We start from the raw sequence: 16,752 nt of genomic DNA, 5'->3' as shown, positions 1-16,752 counted from the left end.
TATGAAAAGTACCTTTCTAACTTCTCTGAAAGGCTTTTACCAGGCCTCAGAATGTCTTTCCCTACTTTCTGTATAATGAACATGCTAAAACACCAGCAAAAAAATTTCTTAAGCAGCACAGAACTACGGCAGAAGGGTGCAAATGAGAAGTTGCTCCCAGTTTTCCTAAGTCATTATAGGTTCAATTGTCCATCTTACACCCAATTTGTCACAACAGTCATTCCTACCCTGCAAACTAAACTAGTATTTTGTTAGTGTGTAATTACCTTCTTTACCAGCAAGGGAAAGAAAAAGAAAATAAACGAATAAATAAATATCATATAAAGTGATTATGCAAAGTTTGGATATTGTGTGAATTAAGGTTAATAGTAAAACTCTAAAGATTCATCCGTTATATGACCATGACCTTTAACAACTTCTACCAGGGTGTTCTGGTTTAACCTGGCAGGAAGCTAAGCACCACACAGCTGTTTACTCACTACCCCCTGCCACCCTACAGTGGGATGGGGAAGAGAATCAGGAAAAAAAGGTAAAACTTGCGGGTTGAGATAAGTCAGTTTAATAGGACAGAAAAGGAAGGGAAAATATTAATACTCAAAATGATCAAAGACTATACAAAACAAGTGACGTACAATGAAATTGCTCACCACCTGCCAACTGACACCTAGCCACATCCCAAGCAGCATCAACCCAGCCCTGGCCAACTTCCCCAGCCTTTATTTGTGACCATGACACCACATGGTACAGGACATCCCTGTGGTCCATTTGGGTCAGCTGTCCTGGCTGTGTCCCCTCCCAGCTCCTGGTGCACCCCCAGCCTCCTCACTGGTGGGGCAGCACGAGAAGCAGTAAAGTCCTTGGTTCTGTGTGAGCACTGCTCTGCAAAAACTAAAACATTGGTGCATTATCAACGTTATTCTCATCCTAAATCCAAAACATAGCACCATACCATCTACTAGGAAGAAAATTAACTCTGTCCCAGCCAAAACCAGAACACAGGCTCTATTAGGATTATGATGAGCCTTAAAGATGAATAGGCTGCAACATATAGAAAACTGGTAAGTTTTATTCCACTAATATCCAGTTGAAAAACATTTAGTGGATTTTTACATTTTCGAAAGACAGAGAATGACAAAAGAAGACAAGTAAATTATTTTGGCTGAAAGCTGTGTTGTTGATGACATCTGGGCCAGAGCTAAATTACCAAAGAATTCCCACCAGCGTCCAAACTGTTTACATTACCCTTTATTTGTATTCATTATTAAGGGAAAGTGGTAAATAAAAACTGATGTAAAACAACCTGGTGCCATCTTGTCAAGAACATGGGCATCTGTCCTGAGTTTGCCAAGTCGATGCTGTTAAAAGGTCTTAGAAACCGATGTCCTCTCTTCCTTATGTAATTATAATAACTACATGAGTAATTTCTTCCTGATCAGGGAAAACTCTCATCTAGACACAATAGGGTGCTCACAATGTGTATTACAGTGACTTGGACCAGAAATGAACACTGAATCCTTTTCAAGAAAGGAAGCTTTAATATCAATGAGCCATAAGTCAAGAACTGAAGCAAAGATATATGAAATAGCTTTCCCCCAGTTGACTCAAGTAGGCATGACACAATAAGGAGCCACATCCATCTCCTTCAAGTACAAAACTAACAGCCTAACTTTTGACTCCCCAAGTTTTCCCTTTGTCTGAGGCACCTGCCAGGAAATTGCTGGCTACTGCCAGTTGTTCTGCTGTTCTCTGCAACCCTGACATCTGCGTCAAAAACTTAATTAAGGCCAGCTCAATTCACAGAGACCACATAAATGGCCAATGGCTGCCAATAGTTCTCTGCCAGTACCAAAGAGGGATAGATTTGAAACAATGTTGGACAATGGCAAGTCCCTATATTAGGTTAGTAGTTTCCTTAATTGGCTATTACTTTCACCAAAGTATCACAATTTTCAACACTGCTGCACATCTATCCCTAACTGCATTACTCCTTCATGTAAACATACCTAGAAACTTATTTTGTCCAGTATTCAAAAGCATTAAAACACTTTGAAAGACCATAGATAGGAACATTTCTAATTAGCAGCATGCTTTGCATACACTCATATATTTAAATAAGGTGCAGCAAATTGTAGATGGATTAAAGCTCAGGATAATTTTTCCCACTTTGTATTCATTTGGTACAGTAGCTATTCTGGTTTAATTATCCTTTCTGGTGTTCTTAATTTGAATCTGACAGGGCTGTGAATTTTTGCCTCTGTAAGTGCATGAATTTTGTCTATGATAATCCTTTGTTTTGTTCCTAAAACTGGGAGGTTGAATTAATATTTATTAGAAAGTAACTGTAACAAATGGCACAAAGTATTTTGGGATGATTATTTAATGCACAGTTTCATATATGCTAGAAGTTGTAGCCAATAGCTGGTCCTTTGTTTTCAATTTCCAGAGACTTTGGAATAAAAAAGCAAAGTTCCACAAAAGTAGTAACATTCACTTTGCCTATTGCAAGATCTTAATTAGAATGTGCAATCCAGTCAGCATGGGGCCTGTTGAAAGACATACAACAACAGTAAACTTTGAGGGAAGCTCAGAAGGGACTGTGCTGTTATCTGTCAGGGTAAAAAGAGCAAATGTACCATAATGTCTGGGTTTTGTTATTATTACTAATGTTATTCATATTGGTTCTTATGATAAATATACCATCTTTTCAAAGGCAGTGAATTTTCTTGGAACTTCATGCGTTATATGAATTAAGATTCAGCAGGGGATTCCTAGCTTAGATAAAAAGGAGTGGGGGAAAAAAAAAAAGCAAAAAAAAAAAAAGCAAAGTGGCTTTATTCTGTAGTAACACACACGCACATGAAAATCAGTTTCATGACTTGTTTTTATTTTCCTAAAAAACACTTGCCAGGCATCATAACAGAAAGAAAATAAAAACAGTAGCAGCCCAAGGCTTTTCTTTCAAGACAGAAAGCCAGAACTCAAAACAGCTGCAGTTTATAGCCCTTTTTTCTTTATTATTTTATAAGAAACTGATGCTTGAATTAACATTTTTAGTGTTTAGCTGGAAAACACAGCCGTGCACAGTGATCAGAGCCAAGAAAGCTTTGACTGGGCACAAGCATCCTTGGTGTTATTTTGGTGCATATCAGGGAGAAATGAGCTAGGAATGCCATCTGCTGGAGGAAGGGTTTGCCAGGCCAAGGAGCAATGCCTCACAGCAGCATTGGTCTGGGTCCCAAACATCCCAGGCAGCAAGATCTTACCTGTCCTAACAATTTTTCCCATGACTTACCAGAAGGCAATAGTGGGACCGTGCTCATTTTGAGGGTAGAGGTTCATTCCCCTTCATGATCCTGCTTTGTCTTTGAGTCCAGTACTGCCCAATAAAGGTACAACATCTCTGCTGCCATATGATGGGAATGGAACTGGAGTAACAGAAGGGAAAAGAAAAATATACGGAAGTTAAATATATTTCATTGATTGTGGTTAGGAGACAAAAACAAGAACAGCTCCTCACTTCATGACAGCAACTTTCTGGTGATGTAGGTCAGCTATCACACCCACGCATTTAACCCTGCCAACCAGACTGTCTGGATTTACTCAATTACAGTTTGTCCAGGATGTGATGGGTTGTGAAGGTTGCCAGTAAAGCCTAATCTGGTAAAGGCCACACTAAGACTTGTTTTCTTTAGAAGCTGAACCACAGTGGCTGGAAATTTCCAAGAGTTATGAACTAGTTTGATCTACTCAGCTAAGGTCCTTCTAACTCAGCACAGAAATCATGCCTTTACAGAGAAAGAAATTCAAACAATCATGGCTAGGACAAACAGCCTTGTACAGTATTGACACAAGGCAGCAGGTGTAAGCTACACAAGCTGTTTAATTGATTTCAGCTATCTAGTTAGCACTCTATGACAAATCCCACCCTAGCGATCTTTCTCCCTTTCAAATCAACTGGACAGTCTGGGAGCCAACTGTAAGACAAAAAATATCGTTTGATTACTGTAAGAGCCGCTGTGAATCAATTGTTAGCGACTAAATGTCTTGGTTAATTTCACCCTTGGAAAGGTGCTTTGCTGCCTCAGAGGATGAGGATAAGGGTCTCATGAGCCAATGCCCCATGAGGTAGTTGCATTAGTGGGAATTTCAGGTTGCTGTTGATCCTAACCACCATAGTCCTAGGCCAGTAGATCTGGGGATTGATCCATTCTGTAGCAATAAATCCATACTCATTCGGTGAGGTGAAAGAGAGATGGAATCCAAGCACTCTGCTGCGTTAAGAAAGATTCAGGCCTAAAGCCCATCCCTGAACTTGGCAGACCTGAAGCTTGATAATTATTCTCTTACCACTGCATGGGAGCTCACCCTCACTTCGTGCTTGCCTGTATTTCACCTCTCCCCTCCCAAGCCCTCCAAGTTCCTCCCCAAAACTCCAGTCTTGATTATTTAAGTCTTCCCTAAGAACTAAGGACCGAAGCAACATTATTCAGCTAAAAAGTTGCTGAAATATTCCTCTTTACCTGTTTGTAGCTAAAGACAAGATGCTAACTATCACAGAACAGTGAAGCTTCAGCAATTCCAGCATAGGTCCAGTAGCTCCTGTGCAGAGCTTTCAACACAACATCAAAGGACTCTGGAGGTCTGAGCACAAAATGAGAGAAGAGAGGAAGGACTGATCTGTACCGTTCAGCCATTTTCTTCAGAGCAGCAGAGGGGCCAAACCTCCTCCCAATGCACTGTGGTGATTACCTGCTCAGGAGGGGTTCCCAAGAGCTGTTTAGATACCACTGAAGCCTCCAAGTACAGGTGAAATTTAGCCTCTGTTAAATTAAATGTGGAAAAATAGTGGGCTACAACAGCTCTACCGATCAAGAAAAAAAGAAAGAAACACACACAAATGTACCAAAACAAAAAACAACAAGCTCTAATGGATTAAGAAAATGGATGAAAAATTAGAGAAAAGAAGTGACTATCTGTTCTGGGAATATGGAGCAGTATATTAATCTTACCTTTACTAAGCACAGACAACTTGTTCAGCCTACAAACTAGCCTCAGGTTTGGTCTGATGATTGATGCAGCTCTGCTGCTAGCCCAATCAACCATCCAACACCTGCCCCTCAGCTCCCACTTGGGGTAGACTGAGCTTTTTCTCCAGATATTGTTATTTGGCAAGGCTGTCTGCCTGTGTTTATGTTCCCAAAGATAAAGGTAGGACTGTTGAAGTTACTGGGGGGGTTGTGTCTTTTTTTTTTTTTTTTTGGCAGGGAGTGTTGGCCATTCATATTTAGTGGGGGAGTAGGGGGAGGAACAAAACTTATGCTCTTTTACATATTTAAGACAGCTACAAACAGAGGAGCTGCCTAATGCTGGTAGCAGATCACAGCTAGGTTATGCAGAGGTTAAAGTATTTCACTGGTTGTAGGTAGACTGTCCAAGCTCTGAGTTTTGTGGCATATGTATTTTAGCTAAGAAAATCTATGAAGAAGCTACAGTAACAAATCCAGTACTTGAAGGCATGGTTTACTGTCTTCTGAACAAGCATTTAGGATAAAGGACAAAAATGTTATCTACTTCTGCTGCATTGAAGAAAAAAATATTTTGTATATGATTTTGTAATTACAGGGAAATACAAAGCAAATCTGTACGCAATTTGCAAGTGATCTCCATCCTGGTAGAAGCAAATAACTGAGAGGTCTCAAATAATAACTAGCTCCTTATGGTACCAATACTTGCATTATGAATTTGAAAAATTATAGAAGGGACTGAAATCACACTATGCACATAATGCTGTTCATTAAGAGTAGTTCTTGTTATGCAGAGTCCACACTTTTATTACGTCTGTCTGTACAGCTGAGTGAAAAACAGACACATTGTTGAAGAATGTCAAGTGTTTTTCTTAGAAATATTTCAAAATGTGAGCATTTTTTTTTAGTCTTCTTCAAAAAATCTGATTTTTTTTGATGCAGAGATAGGGAAAAGACATCCAAAATTTTACAGAGCTTTATTATAACATTTCTGATTGGATTCATGATGACTTTATACTGTACATATAATCTAGTCGTGAATGTTCTCCATTAGCCACTGGTTATTAGCTGATCTAAAGACAGCAAATGAAGTTAGTAAGTCTCTAATTAACCACCGTGACACTTTGAATTAGTACATACATATTAGCACCTAACATACACATATATTCGCTTTTCACTCTTTGTACCAACTGCCTATTTTATTATTAGCTCTCTAATGCACTGTGGATCTCAATTTAGTTCTTTCTGCTACATTCCCCACAAGAGATGTGCATAAACACAAAGTTTAAATTCTTGTTTCTCCATTTAGTCATCTACCAGTGAGATATTTCTGATAGCCTGCCATGAACTTTGTCAGAGAATTGGCACAACATTTGTCTGTAAAACTTTGCAATGAGATATGGTTGAGTTACATGAAGTTTTTTATAATGACTGTGAGAATCTAAGGTGTCTAAAAACTGTTTCTCTCTTTCTGTGATTAGCTGGCCTGTAAGACCAAATTCAACTACATAATTGTAAAACTGGACTAACTCTGGACAACTGGACCAAATTTTAAATGAAATTTCCTAGCAAGGCTTGTTCCTCCTATTTTGGGATTTCAGGTACAAGGTGCTACCAAACAGATGGCAAATCTAAACCTGCACTGAATAATGAGTTGAAGTCAAAAGTTAAAGGCTGCATATGAAAAGGAGAGGAAAAAAAACACTCAGGATGAAAAAGAGACATGAAAAAAACCTCATGTTGACACGGCAAGTTGACAGTTTCATCTTTCAGACCATAAACATGTTTACCTGTGCTGCTTGTCATTTTGATCTCTTTGAACCAAAACATCTCTGAGTTATCAGCCAATACAATATACCTCACAGCTCCTCTCTTTTCCTGGCCTTTACGGATTTAATGGGGTTGTGCAAAATCCAAGTACCAAAGGTAAAGCAGCATGTAAGTATGAGTTCACATGTTCTTAGCTGAGACTGCCAAGCTATTGATAGGTCAGTCTTCTGACCAAGATTACTTTACAAAGGTGTGTTTTATCTAACTATATTTAAAACATAAAAAGAACCCATAAGGCAAAAGCTACCATTCAATTTATCATTGTATATATATTTATTTTTTAATTTCAATGAAAGTAATATTAAATATTATTAGATTTCCAATGCATCAGGTTGGGTGTCCTAACACTATAATCCCATGAACATGTGGTAGGAAGGAAATTATGGGAAGCCAGCCTATATCAAGCACAGCTCTACTTCTTATCCATGTAATTCCCCTAAACTTCTCTTCCTCATCATTGTGTCACACTCCATTCTCTTTCTAAACCACAATTTATAATTCATTGAGATAATTTTCATTTGTTAAAAACAAAGCAAAATAAACCTTTTTTAGAAGCAGGAGAAAAAAAAAAAAGACTGAAACATTTAATACAGGTCATACAAGTTTTGTATTTGTGGAATAATTTCAACTCAGAGTGAGCATATCTGAGACTGTAAGGATCATAAGGAAACATGTAAAGGCAGAGCAGGTCACATTCTGGCTAAAACAAACAAGGAAAGCCAGGTGAAGTCAGCACAGCTACTTCAATACCCACCAGCTTAGTTTCTCTCTCCAACCACTACTTTGAAAGTCCTTAGGGCAATCATCATTATAGCAGGTGATACAAGAGTCCCCAGAATAATAAAGCATCTGATCTTGAAAGAAATACTGCAAAATGTTGCCTGAGGAACAAGAAGTGGCTGGGGTTTGGTTTGTGTGTTGCCTTGCATGACAGCTAACTTTCATTCCCAAATGCATCATTAACTGAAGTTCGCTTGTGGCAGAAAAAAAAAACATCTTCATTTTAAGAGCAGTACAACTCTCTTTATACGTGAGACGAAGGCTTGGTCTTCCTTTGCCAAGCATTAGGTTGTGCTTGTTCCTGACCAAGGTAGGCAGACAGGTACCATAGTGAATCTGGCACTCATCAGAAGATGTGTATCCCTGTGAGATACATCTGATCCACAGAGTAACACAAGTTTGGCTCCCAGGGGCTGCTGAAAGATGACATCCTTTCCAACATACCATTAGCCAAGGCTTCACATTCTACCACTGGATCAGAGACTTCAGGCATAACTGATGCCAACTGATTAAGATGTTTATTGATTAATGAGCGCACCATGAGGAAATTGGTAGAGGAGCAAAAGAATAAATGATCTCAGCAATCATAACAATTATATAATAATGCAGACTGTTATGCTTGACTATAAAGCTGCTAATTACAGCTTTTAAGTCTAATGAATCACATATGTGAGCACTACTGAATTACAATGCTGTAAGTATGGAGGTATGAATCTGTTTCCCTCCACGCTGCATCTGGATGCTATGTCCATAGAGTGGAGCGGTCCTTCTGGCTTCCTGGTGGGCTGGAGTACACAAGTCAGCACCTCTGCTGGCAAGCACACTCTTGCCTGTAAAGGATCCAATTTGTCTTTTTTTTTTTTTCCTAATGCATTTTAAAATTTCACACTCATGTTTTTGCCATCCTTGCACCCTTGTTCTCCCTCCAAGCTTCTCTCAACAGCACACCCCTATTTGCATTTTCCTTTTTGCTCCCAGTTTGACTACCCTACCTAAATTTGCTATTTCTAGTACCATTTCCTAGCTGGTTGTGGCCATGAGTGGCCTTATTAACAGGATTACTTCAATAAGAGTGGCATTGTGCACTGAAGTTCCCCTATCATTATCCAGTCCAAGTTGGATTAGTTTCCCTTGTTTGATTAATAAACTATCCCTTTACTTGAGCCTCAATTCCCCTGCCAATCTCCCTTTATGCACAAGCAGATTGTCACCCCACATGCCCAAGGTTTGTGTACCAGGGTGCTAAAGTAACTCATTTGTCACACTTCTGCTGTGCACCACTGCAGAGCCCCAGCAGGGCCTTGGCTGTGGTGGGGTCACAGGTACCATGGGACCTCCTCTATCCACAGAGCTGCTTGGACTCGGTCTTCTGCAAGAGCAATACCCACCCGTGGCCCTTGAAAGAAGCAGTGGTCTTCTGAGTATATTTCTGTCACTGTAAACAAGAATTTTTATTTTTTTTTTAATTCCCCAATTCAAATGTGATTGCAAATTTGTATGAGCACAGCCATGCCCATAACTCAGACCTCCACAGCCTTCCCCTCCAAGCAAAGGTCAGGGACAATTCAGGCCATGAAAGCTCTCTTCATAGCCTGAAGATGTTTCTCAGTTTGCTCCCTCTTCATGTAACAGGGTTTTTCTGCTTTCCCTCAAATGAGGTCACTGAATCAGTCTTCCTTCTGCCACCTGTCTCATTTTTGTCCTCCATCAGTAGTGAACCAACAAGTTATTTTTTATAGGTTTCCTTTTCTCTTAAATTTGGACGGTAAAGGTTTTCTTTAGTTGCTTGTGTTTGTTTGTTGTTTGTTTGTTTGTTTGTTTGTTTGTTGTTGTGGTGGTGGTTTTTCTCCTGAATTTATCTTTCCTAAGCACGCAGGCTTCATTTTTAAAATAAGATTTTAAAGTGCTCATTTTCCGAAGGCATCAGTAAATAAAACTGTATTATTTCATGGTCTGGTTTACTGAGATTGAGTTTTGCAGTTGGAAAATCTCTTATTCCTATGTGCTTTCTGAATTACACTTAAAAAAGGCTATTAAAGTTATTTGATAACCGTATAGAAGAAACAGATTATTTCCTTTTTTTGAAAAAGCACCTTCTGGCACAGTTTTTCTTTAAATTCAAGATAATTGCTTGGTGGACAGAGCAAAACAATATAATTAAAGTGATACCCTTTTTTGTTCAATCTCTTTGCTTAGTGCTAGAGGAAAACATTCAGGTTGGAAACATGCATTATATATTACACATGCTACCACACCAGGTTTCCTCTTCTCTTCTGCTGTAGGCAGCTAGTTCACCCATGCAATCTCTGGCAAAATTCTGGGGGTGTGTTTGTTAATTTTTCTGTAGAAATAGGATACAGTGCAGCTTTTGTCTTGCAGAAATGAGTTCCCTTCCCTTTCTTCCACCATCCCAAATAACGCAGAAACATTTTCTGTCACCATACCAGAGCAGAGCCTTTGTACTCATACCGCAAAGCACACAGTACTCGTGTCCCAGTAGGCATCTCTGCTCAAGATGGAAATGTTTCTGAAGGCGCTGGCTGTACCTAAACTAGGGAATGCACGAGTGTTTCCCAGAGACCAAGTCCAGAAGCATGCCCTACCTGTGTGCCAGATGTGAGGTGGAAACATATTGCTGCTCTATGCTATCTGTTCCTATGAAAAAGGGTACTCAAGCTGCATGGGAGCCAGGACATGCTTTAACAAGACTTTGATCTGAGTCAATGGCTAAACAAGACCTGAAGGTGCATTACAACATGTCCTGAGAATTTATTACAAACTCTGATTTTGTGTGTCCTATCATCTAGGATCATGTTAGGATGTCAGTACAACCATAGCTACCTAAATTTACTCCTACAGCACAATTCCCCCCAGGGGCATAAGTGATTTTACTTTAATGTGCCAGGCTTTGTTAAAATACAAAGTAGGAAATTTCACCTTTTAAGGCAAGACAGAACAATTGGGACGGAGTGTAGAAATACAAAGCGTCCACACACAATTCTTCTCCTGCCATCACTGTCTATGCAAGCAGATCCTTGCTTCTGCAGTAGATTCATTGAAGGTTTGAGCTGGAGCACAGCGCCCACCTCCCCTGCTCCTTGGGGGAAATTTCTTTTCTTGGTCAATACCTCTCTACTCCCCAGTCTGTCTATAACTACCTTCTTGTCTACCACAGCCTGTAACCCTTGGAAATTCCGCTTGCATGGACAGGCTCAATTTGTCTCCTCAGGGAGACATTGTCTCCTTTCCCTGGCAATGGCCTTTTCCATACATTTTTCCTAGAGGAACATAGTGTATAGCTAAGGCTGAAGAAAAAAAAAAAAAAAAAAAAGGATTACTAGAAGCCCCACTGCTTCTGTATCCATGGTCTGCAAGGCTACTGAGACTGTGTGTTAAACTGACTTAAACCTACCTCAAATGGTGATTGCTTGCTGCTCAGCAGCAGTGTGCAGTCATGTAACCAATACCAAGAGATGCATGTGAACTTCTTGGCCTTTGTTGTTTCTTTATTCCTGTATGTTTATTTATTTATTTATGTATTTATTTATATTTATATATATATTCAGAATTTGGTTCTTAGCTCAATTATGTTTGTGGAAAGCCAGGCTTCAGCAAGCAATAACACAGAGGTTGTGCAGGGTTCTGTTCTCCTGTTCTTGCCACACTGCATGAGGTGCAGCGATAGTTTGCACTGACTCGTGTACACTGGCAGCAATGCCAGCAGTCATACCCTTTGCTTTCCCCTCTGCTGCCTGTATATTCTCATCCTCCTCCTGGTTTCTCAGTTTGGCCCACAGGTAAGATGCTTACAGAATATAAACCATCCAACACAATAAATCCTTCTACAGTAAGAGTTAACAGGCAGAACAACAGCACCAACTTAATCACACTTGAGCAGGTATAGGACTGCAGGAAGCACCAAGAAGCCAAACAGCCAAGCCTTTGTTCAGTCCTCCCTCACCTGTCTCTCTTCAGTCCTCATCTTTCCTGTTATCATTGTTATCTTTATTTCCTGCCCGACTAAAGAAAGGACTTTCTTTTTATTCTTTCAAGTTTTTCTACTCTTTGGCAGCAGTCTGGGACAATCATTTCAAAAATGGATGAGCAGTCACTTCTACCATCAAAATAGCCAATGTAAGCTAATCTCACACAAGGAGTTTGGCAGTGTACTGCTAACAAAGAAACAGTAAAAAAATCTATGTAAGGATTGAAGCAGCACAACTGAAAAGGTTTTCTGGCTAGCAGGCTCTAGCAATGTTTGCTGTCTACAGGTTACAGTTTCCCGCAACAGAAGATGACATGAGAAATGATGGCTATCAATTTCTTCTGTAATAAGCAATACATTTCATTTTTGCTTATCAAAAGCACACCCACTCTGTTTTGCAAGAATTACCAAAGAGATTTTGATATTTTATCTCAGTAGGTGGAAGTACAAACATGTCATTTCACACAATATGAACTCAGGAGGACTAACCAAGCTAATGATATTCTTTGCAAGCTTCACACAGCTGGAGAGGATGGACTAGATTTTTCTCCACTATATGTATATGTGCTGAACATAAGAGTATTTGGTAAGGAAGGAGTGAGCTCAGCAGAGTTCACCTTAGGCCTTTATTCAATTGCATAAAGTTATAACTCCAGCATGAGATGGAGCAGCCAAGAAACAGGCTTGACATGCCACTGCTCAGACAGGATCCTCTTTTCAGGAAAGCTACTACGTGCAAGCATGCATTGTGCTCTGTCATTTCCAAAAGGACTTCCTAAAAAAACAGATGCTCAACAGTCCCTTCTTAAAGGTAGGAGTGATACTTGCTGTCTTCCAAGCTTTTGGAACCTCTCCTCACTACCATGACATTTCAAAGATAATTGAGAGTGGCCTCACAATGACACCAGCCAGCTCTCTCCCCAAATTTCACTGTGCTCCCCAAAGCTGAACTCATTTAACACAATAATAAAAATATTTGTTAGTGTTCTCATCATGTTTAGGCTCACTGTCACTAGGTCAGAATCTTTTATCTCATCCTGACTTCCATCTCTATACAAACTCCTGTCTGGAGAGGTGTCTCAGTGGGACCCAGCAGTGCAACAGAAAGTTGGTTCCATGGAGGAACAATTCCACGGTGGAAGGACAGGAAAGATTTTACTTATTTTATATACTGGGGAGTTAATAATCCACTTTTAGATATCCCCATGACTTAAGTCAAAAGTCAAAGCCAGAGATTAGAACAAATAAATATATGGTTTCTGGTCTAATGCAGTTAAGATATGAGAGGTAAAACAGATATGAAATCAATGGATGAGAAAAATACCCTTCAAGGGTTTATTAAAGAGTTTAGAATATACTGGGAAAGCCACCAGATGAGAAGTGAGGAGAAGAACCGTGATTCATCTCTTTAACATAAGTAAGAGCAAGAATAACTCTCTTACAAACACTGAAGTGAAAGAGAATTTGCTGATCTTTTCTCAGATTTGCCACCAAATATATATATATATATTCTCTGAAAAGCAATAAACGTAGAATTTTAAAGCTTAGAAAGTTTTTTTTAGATTTTTGTTTGTTTGTTTGTTTTTGCCAGAGCCATAACCAAACAGATAAGCCTGAGAAGGATGCACATAACATCCAATATTCTGTTCACAGGAACAGCTATCATTCCTTTGCCTTTAGCGAAGCTATTTGAATCCATAATAGCTGCAAATCTACACCATATTTTTGGACTGTCATTTGTGCTTATTTATGGCCTGAATTTGATTCACTTAGTAGTTCCCACTGTAGAACTGAGTACTGGATGTGCAGGGACAGTGTAGTCTCATCACCACAGCAGACCTCAGCCAGATGGGGACACAACTTCTCAAGGTGTACCCTGACACCTGTTCAGCTCTCCAGTGGAGCTGTAATTATTTGTCAGTCAGGAATTCAAAAGAACTGAAGTTATAATGAACAAAAAGCTAGCACTGTACTTCCAACCTCGAAGCTGCCTGTAAAACGTTATCCTTATTAAAATATTTTCTATAGCCATTGTAATACATTGCAACTGTCTTTAGAAGAAAGTGATCTCAGATAACACAAACACAAAATACCACGATCTGAAGGTGTAATAGCACCTGTAATAGCACCACTTAGAAGAAGAACAATTGTATAGAATGACATTATATTTCCCTCTGATGGTTGCTTTCCTCTTCAGACAATATATACCTCCTGCATGCTAAGTATGAATAGAGGAGCTATTGAGAAAAATAAAGGTAGGTGCCATGAATTGTTAATACTTGCTTTTGTTCACCCGGCATGAATAAATCTAATCACTAAAAGTTTGAGAAAAGGCCCTGGAGAGTTTGTGTTGGCTAGTCCAGCACATACTTTCTTGGAAATATGTATATGTATATATATGTATATTCTTTTGCTTTTGGATGAAGTCTATACAATAATAAATATACAGCTCCTTGTGTACTTACGAACTTTCTTGCACCAATATGTAATATTTAGTGGGAGTCTATATTGATTAGAAAGAGTGTCTGTGCTGATTAGAGCACAACAAATGTGAAAACATTAAGAGTTACACTTTACGTATGAAGACTGCATTACTCTGGTTACACTAAAAATAATCACAGAATCACAGAATCATTTAGGTTGGAAGAGACCTCCAAGATCACCAAGTCCAACCTCTGACCTAACACTAACAAGTCCTCCACTAAACCATATCACTAAGCTCTAAATCTAAACGTCTTTTAAAGACCTCCAGGTATGGTGACTCAACCACTTCCCTGGGCAGCCTGCTCCAAGGCCTAACAACCCTTTCAGTAAAGAAGTTCTTCCTAATATCCAACCTAAACCTCCCCTGGCACAACTTTTGCCCATTCCCCCTCGTCCTATCACCAGGCACGTGGGAGAACAGACCAACCCCCACCTTGCTACAGCCTCCTTTAAGGTACCTGTAGAGAGTGATAAGGTCGCCCCTGAGTCTCCTCTTCTCCAGGCTAAACAACCCCAGCTCCCTCAGCCGCTCCTTGTAAGACTTGTTCTCCAGACCCCTCACCAGCTTCGTTGCCTAACAATGTTCTCCAGTGAGAGAGGAAACAAAAACTGCACTGTTTTAATATTTTTGAAACCCCAATATTGGAAGTTCTCCCCAGCCAAGAAAACTTCCTGGTATCACGAATGAGTTTTAGGGCACAGTTGAAAAAAAAAAGTGATTTGCAATTAGTTGCAAAATATGTTTGAATTCACAGGCACAGCACAAAGAAAAAACAAAACAAAACAAAACAAAAAAAAAAAGCTCAATTCTTGAAAGTCCAAGTGGTGCACTAAATGCATTAGTGTGCTAGGACATAAAAAACAACCTGACAGATCCAGCCTTAGTGGATCTAAGGGTAACCAGCTGATGTGATCTTTTTGGACTTCAGTAAAACTTTTGACAGTTTCCCATAGGATCTTACTGGACAAAATGTCTAGCATACAGCTAAACAAAAACATCATACGATGGGTGAGCAATTGGCTGATGGGCAGGGCTCAAAAGGTTGTGGTAAATGGGCCCACACCAGGCTGGTGGATGGTCACTAGTGGCTCCATTTTAGGGCCAGTCCTCTTCAATGTTTTTATAAACGATTTGGATTTTATACAATTTTATAAATGATGTAGGACTAGAAGGTGTTTTGAGCAAATTTGCCAACGACACTAAACTTGGAGTAGTTGTGGACTCTGTTGAGGGTGGAAAGGCCTTGCAGAGAGATCTGGACAGATTGGAGAGCTGGGCAATCACAAACCTCACTATGAAGTTTAACAAGAGCAAGGGCTGGGTCTTGCACCTGGGACTGGGCAACCCTGGCTATACGTACAGACTGGGCGATGAGACACTGGAGAGCAGCCCCGCAGAGAGGGATCTGAGGGTTGTGGTTGACAGCAAGTTGAATATGAGCCAGCAGTGTGCCCTGGCAGCCAGGAGGGCCAACCGTGTCCTGGGGTGCATCAAGCACGGCATCGCTAGTCAGTCAAGGGAAGTGATTGTCCCGCTCTACTCTGCGCTGGTGCGGCCTCACCTCGAGTACTGTGTGCAGTTCTGGGCACCACAGTACAAGAAGGACATTAAACTGGTGAAGAGTGTCCAGAGGAGGGCGATGAAGATGATGAAGGGACTAAAAGGGAAGACGTATGAGGAAAGGCTGAGGGCACTTGGCCTGTTCAGCCAGGAAAAGAGGAGGCTGAGGAGAGACCTTATCGCAGTCTACAACTTCCTCTCAAGGGGGAGTGGAGGTGCAGGTGCCAATCTATTCTCCCTAATCATCAGTGACAGGACCCGCGGGAATGGTGTCATGCTGAGGCAGGCAAGGTTTAGGCTAGACATCAGGTAGCGGTTCTTCACCGAGAGGGTGGTCGCACACTGGAACAGGCTCCCCAGGGAAGTAGGCACTGCACCAAGCCTGTCGGAGTTTAAGAAGCGTTTGGACTGTGCACTTAGTCACATGGTCTAAACTTTTGGGTAGACCTGTGTGGTGCCAGGAGTTAGACTTGATGATCCTTATGGGTCCCTTCCAACTCGGGATATTCTATGATGCTATGATTCTGTTCATTTTAGGCTTCCTCTGTCCTTTTCTTCTGGGACAAAAAGTAAACTCATGGATGGAGGTGACATTCAGGTACTTAAACCTTCAGCTCCTCTTCAGTAGAGGTGTTTTGGAAATGTTTGGCAATCTTTTCTTAGGAAATGAAGACATAAAACACATTTTGTCTAAGGAACTTTTTCCTAGAAATACGGTGTTTTGATTGAACACCTGCAAGGAGGATGTTTTCAGTGCAGAACAGAATTTGTAACTAAAGTGAGATCAAATGAGCCATTAGCTTTCTTCATGATATATGCCCAACACAAACTAAGAGTAAAGTAAACATCTGCATCTCATTTGCTAAAGGTCTGGTCTCTTATCCTTTGAATCTCCTTGGTTAATCATCAAGAGAGATTCAAAAAGGAAAAAATAAACTTGGAAGGTTTTGATGTGCTTCCAGTATAAAGCTGGGAAAAAGTCTCTTTGGATGGGAAGGTGCAGATCTTGTGAGAAGTTCTGCCCCTCCCAAACAACTCTAATCAGGAGAAAGCACTGAAGTATAAAATTGTCAAGCATAAATACAATC

The 16,752-nt window shown here is 40.2% G+C and overlaps 1 long non-coding RNA gene across 2 annotated transcripts; it reads right to left on the bottom strand.

Moving 5' to 3' along the window:
* Positions 1-1,740: 1,740 nt before the first annotated feature.
* On the bottom strand, positions 1,741-5,766 carry LOC308185224. Of its 2 annotated transcripts, XR_013943210.1 has the most exons (5): positions 5,010-5,766; positions 4,750-4,820; positions 4,521-4,641; positions 3,293-3,425; positions 1,741-2,543 (listed from the first exon to the last, which is right to left on the bottom strand). It is a non-coding gene; the product is annotated as an uncharacterized lncRNA (long non-coding RNA). The 2 variants fall into 2 exon arrangements; XR_013943209.1 differs by having other exon boundaries at positions 4,750-5,766.
* Between the last annotated feature and the right edge of the window lie 10,986 nt (positions 5,767-16,752).

The sequence above is a fragment of the Anser brachyrhynchus genome (genome assembly GCF_964034855.1).
Source record: "Anser brachyrhynchus genome assembly, chromosome: Z".
Classification (NCBI taxonomy): Eukaryota; Metazoa; Chordata; class Aves; order Anseriformes; family Anatidae; genus Anser; species Anser brachyrhynchus.
Note: the sequence above shows the minus strand (reverse complement) of the source record. Positions and strands in the feature narration are given on the sequence as shown.